This window comes from Silene latifolia, chromosome Y (assembly GCF_048544455.1).
Source record: "Silene latifolia isolate original U9 population chromosome Y, ASM4854445v1, whole genome shotgun sequence".
Lineage (NCBI taxonomy): Eukaryota > Viridiplantae > Streptophyta > Magnoliopsida > Caryophyllales > Caryophyllaceae > Silene > Silene latifolia.
In genome coordinates, this window is record NC_133538.1 from 278062566 (window position 1) to 278068060 (window position 5495).

Here is a 5495-nt window from a genome sequence, read left to right on the forward strand (position 1 = left end):
ATAATACTGTTACAACAAATGCCTGGAAATAACTGATGCGTGTCTTTTATATGATGTTTTACATCCCATTTTACACGCATTTTAGAGCTCATTCATGTAGTTTATGCTACCATTTCCCCCATTTTCGTCTACTTTCGTGTTTTTGTACTTTATTGCAGAAATGTGAAGAATTCAATGGAAATTGAGCTAAATCCGTCTTCGAGTATCCTGCATTGCATTTGACGTGAAGTATTCGCTTAAGGAACGAGCTTGGTGCGCAATCCAAGGCCCAAAAGACAAATCCACGAGATTATAGAAGTCAAGTAGCAGCTCAAGCAGTCGATCGACCACTACCATTAGTCGATCGACCAATCTGCGGGTTCCAGAAGCTACTGTACACTGAAGAGCAGTCGATCGACCGCCATGCTTAGTCGATCGACCAAGCTGCTATCCTAGACGAGAATTAAAAGACCGAGGAAGCGCAAGCCCATTGAGTTTAGGTTTTGATAATAAGTGTTACGTATGTTTGCTATATAACGTAACTTAGAACACCAGTTTTAGGGATCCAATTTTTATCTAATTTTTACACAGTAACATTCAGTTTTTATTAGGGTTCGGAATATTGTTTTAGCATTGGAATTTCGTTCTTATTCTTAATCATTCCTCTGCAATCTCGGTATCCTTCTGCCTTATTTCGATTCACTTTTATTTCGTTGTTAACATAGAATTGCTAGTTAGGTTCCCGAAACCGTTTTATCGCTTTATGTTAATTGTTTGTTCTACTATTTTTAGCATGAATTCAGTAGTCTTTATCGTCAATATTATTGTTATTTTTGCCATAGCCATGAGTAGCTAAATCAATTGTGCTAGGATGTAGGGGAATTATTGCGTAGGCGGCGTAGTATTAATTTGGATGAATCGCGTGTCGATCGATCGACCGCCATACCTGGTCGATCGACTGACCACGTGAGGTTACCTTTCGTTTTAATTGATTTTAATGTTGTATTTAACGAATCGAATGCATGCGACCAGTTAGATGCTTAATTTATGACTGACCCATTAGATCGAAAGATAGGGAAAGTTGTTAGATCACCAATTAAAATGACTAAACTGTGCTGAGATCGAAAGATAGGTAAAGTTTAGATTATTAGTCACTTTTCAGGACGAGAGTCAGTATTAGTGATATTAGGGACTTATAGCGAGATCGAAAGATGCTATCTGTTAAGAGTGGACCGAGAGGACCTCTTGTTTTCCCGCCTCACATGTGTTCGATTTGGACCTGTTTAGTATGCTGCCGCCGAAGCTATAACGAACCGACCATCCTAGTACCCCTTCCTTATCTATTTTAATCCGTTTATTTAGTTTACAGTTTTTATCACTCTTAGCTATAGACCAAATCCAATCAACCCCCACCTTATTGTTACCTTAGACCGAATTTAGACAGCTATTAATTACATTCGCCTCCTTGTGGTTCGACCCTGTTACCACTAGCCTAGGTTAGTCTTAATAGGAAATTATAAATCTTATTTTTGGTACTCACAACGTTGGGTATCAAATTTTGGCGTCGTTGCCGGGGAGGCAATTGTTCTAATTTTTAGTTGTTTTTATTTAGTCTTTCTTTAGTTTAAGGGACTTCCGTTCCTTAAACTTTTCTTATATTCTTTTTGTAGTTTCTTCTTATGCGCAGGTCACAGGGTGGTGAACTAGTACCATTAAATCCTGAGATCGAGAAATCCTTGCGCGAGTTGAGACGATCACAAAGGGTATTACCGACAAAGGAAGAGCTGAGTACTCTGTCAAGCTACTAAGAGAACGCTCTGTTCGAAGGAGATCCACCTACATCTCCTGCCTCTACTTCTTCAATTTGAGACAGTCACTTCTCCGTAAATTCCAGTCATGGTGAAGAAGCAACCATTGCTAGTCACTCAGAGCCGACAGCTGCGAATCTCTACAAAGGATTCGAACTACCTGGGGAGGCGAGAAAATTCGAGCCAAAGCCTTCCTATATTAATCTGGTTGAGAGAAAGCAGTTCGGGGGAGATGCAAATGAAGATGCAGCCAAGCACATGGAGATTTTTATTAATTATTACTGCTCTATACCCCCGCCGGCCGGTGTGACCCAAGACCAGATCAAGGAGACCATGTTCATTTTCTCCCTTCGTGATGCTGCAAGGGAGTGGTATAGAGATCTGGATCGAGCTGCTCATGGGATCACCGACTGGAATTCCTTAGCCCTGGCATTCTACAAAAAGTACTTCTCTGCCTCGAAGACGAATGCCATTAGAGCTCAGATCACGAGCTTTAAACAAGGGCCTGATGAGAACTTTCATGAAGCATGGGTCCGTTTCAAGAAACTGGTGCGAACCATACCACACCATGGGTTCAAAAAATGGAGTCTTTGCAACCAGTTTTATAATGGGCTATATGACGATCAGAGGGCTATTTTGGATGCTGCAGCCAATGGCCGATTTGCTGAGAACATGGGAGAGACTAAGGGGTAGAAGATCATCGATGATTTGGCCACTCATAAGGCTGAATATGGGAATTCGAGAGGAAACTAGAGGAGAGCTGCTGAATCTTCCTCTGTTGCTGCACTAGAAGCTCTCACTGCAAGGTTTGACAAATATGAATTGGGAGGAGCTTCTAAAGGTGGGATGTACCATGTTAATCTTTGTTTTGAGACGGTCCTTTCGTCTCGTAGAAGATGTGGAGCCGAGGGGCATGTCTCGGAGAATTGTTTGTCCCCTTTGAGTCTTGTCGCCTTTCAACACTATAGGCAGACAAACACGTACTATGAGCCGAATGTCCACCCCAACTTGAGGCGGAGTAGCGAATGTCCCGAATCCGACTCAACCTCCACACAAAGCAAAGAATAAAGAAGCCTATGTGCCCCCTCACAAACAACCATATCAAAAACCTCCGTATATTCCTCAAGAAGAAGACAACAATCCCAAAATTCGAGTTCACCGAGTTGAAGAACTTATTCTTTGAAGGAGTCCCAAGCTAGAGAGGCCGGGATTAAGATGCTAGAGAGCCAAATTGCTCAATTGGCTAGCAAGAGTACCACTCGAGCTCTGGGACACTTACCGACTCAAACTGACCAGAAAGAGACCCTAAATGCCATAACTTTGAGGAGTGGGTCTACCCTGGAGGGGCCTGCTATGGTCGAGGATGCCACTGCGAAAGATGAGGCAAAACCGAGTCAAAACAAAGCTGGAACGAGCACAGGAAAGAAAAAGGCGTCTACCAGGTATATCAGTCGATCGACTGACATACCCGGTCGATCGACTAAAGTGCGGGTTATAAAAGCTTCTGGTCCTGTTCATCTCAGTCGATCGGCTGACATCACTGGTCGATCGACTAAGATCGCTGCTGATAGTGATATTTTTCGTCCTCCGATGCCCGACAACTTGAGGGATCATTTGTTTCGGGCACGTCGATCCGAAAATATTGGGAAAGACCCGAGTGCTGATGGGTCAGTCCCGGCTCCGAAGTACGACCCGATGTCGATCAACGGTTCACATTTGAGACGGTCTGAAGAGGGTTCAAGCTTCAACAAGGAGAAAGTAGTGGACTTCCAGCCTAAGTCCACGGATACCGGCATGCGCGATTTAGAGGAGAGGGCTAAGCTACTTCTTACAGCCCCATATCCGGAAAGACTAGTGCCGACGAAGGAACAGGTATCTTTCAATAAATTTGAAAAAGTTATTCGTAGCTTGAATGTACAAGTACCGTTCCTTGAGTTAGTTAATCAAGTGCCTGCCTATACTAAATTCATGAAACAACTCTTGTCTAAGAAAAAGTCACTTGAAAATGTGCATACTGTCACATTAACCAAAGAGTCATGCTCTTATTTGTCTCACACTGCACCCCATAAGCTAGAGGACCTGGGTAGCTTTTCTGTTCCTTGCAATATAGGTACCTTCTCTATTGAGAAGGCATTATGTGACTTAGGAGCTAGTATAAGCGTCATGCCTTTGAGTCTAGATAGGAAGCTCAAATTGACTAGGTTCGCAGTGACAGATATGACAGTACAGATGGCTGACTGATCTGCAGTCCAGTCAATAAGAGTCTTAGAGACATCCCTGTCCAAATAGGGAAGTTTTTCTTCCCAGTCGACTTCGTTGTACTTGACATGCCTGAGGATGCCCACATTCCCATTATTTTGGGTAGGACATTTATGCACACTGCTGGTGCAGTCATAGATGTTGGTCTAGGAACCTTGACTTTTAAAGTAGGCAAGCATTCTATTGTCTTTGCCCAACCTGCTAAGAAGAAGGACCCCATGTTGCCTGTGACTTGTAATACGGTTTCTGACAAAAAATCGTACTTTGTGCTTCCTGATATGCCTATCTCTATTCCTGTTGTAACCCCTCCGCCCCATATTGGGAGCAAATTGGAGGAATATTTGTCTATTTCTGATGTTGCAGGAGCTGGTTTGGGGAAGGAAGAACTACAAGTCACTCCAGCTGCAAAGAAGCCAATCATTTCACGAGGAGGTCTTGGTTGCCTTAGCTATGCCACCGATGAGGAAGTTGATGACGAGTCGGTCAAGGCAAGTGAGTCCGACTTGGACTTCGACGAGTCTGAAGAGGTCATTGACTGGGGAGATGATGAAAGTGTTGACCCGTTGAGCCATACGGACATGGAAGCTAAGAAGGGTGCAGCTGATAAGATAAGCACCGTTGAGGCTACCTCTAGTATCCAGAAGCCGACGAAGTGGGCCATTCCGTGGCCGTTCTTGATCAACTACTAGTTGATCACATGTTTTCCAAACTTTTTATTTGCTTTTGTTAGACACTTTTTATTGCTTTTGTGTGCGCGAAACTTCGCATTTTATTTTGCTTGCTTAGGATTTTATACGCTTTAGACTTTATTTTGGGTTTTGCGCAATTTTGGGCGCGTATTATTGTGCATTTGCAGGTTTTTAGACCTCTTTAGCTCAAGTAATTGAGCAAATACGAAGAAATAAGAAGTTACAGCAGTATTCCCAGTCGATCGACTGGGCTATATAGTCGATCGACTGGTCTGCAGGTTCCAGGAGCTACTGTTCCTTTCACCTCGGTCGATCGACTGAGCTATGTGGTCGACCGACCGACCTGCACTGCTGTACCTGTTTACGACCTCTCTCCTGCTATGTTTGGTCGATTTGCGGAATTGAGGGAGTTTTCTACTCCACTTTATCTTCCGTCATTTTATTTATTTCTTCTTTTCTCAATTATGCACATAATACCGCTTCATTATTGTCTTTCTCGATTTTATGCGTGGTACTTTGTTTGTCTTTTCAGGTACTTATTAGTAGCACTGCTGGCTACTGAAACCTCCTAGCTCACGCTGGTTTGGGGAGGTTTCCTTTGCTGCGCTTAAAGTCTTGTGTGTTCCCGATTTCCACTTCATGTCATTTTTATTTGTTTACTTTCTCGCAAATTCCCATTTCTCTTTTCTTCATTACATGATTTTGCACAATGAGGATATTGTGCGATTTGGTTTGGGGAAGGGTTTTGCGTCGCATATCA

At 43.1% G+C, this 5495-nt stretch overlaps 1 non-coding gene across 1 annotated transcript; it reads right to left on the bottom strand.

Annotated features, from left to right (window-relative positions):
• Positions 1-2255: 2255 nt before the first annotated feature.
• Positions 2256-2362, bottom strand: LOC141636403 (small nucleolar RNA R71). Its single transcript, XR_012541019.1, has one exon. It is a non-coding gene; the product is annotated as a small nucleolar RNA R71 (small nucleolar RNA).
• Between the last annotated feature and the right edge of the window lie 3133 nt (positions 2363-5495).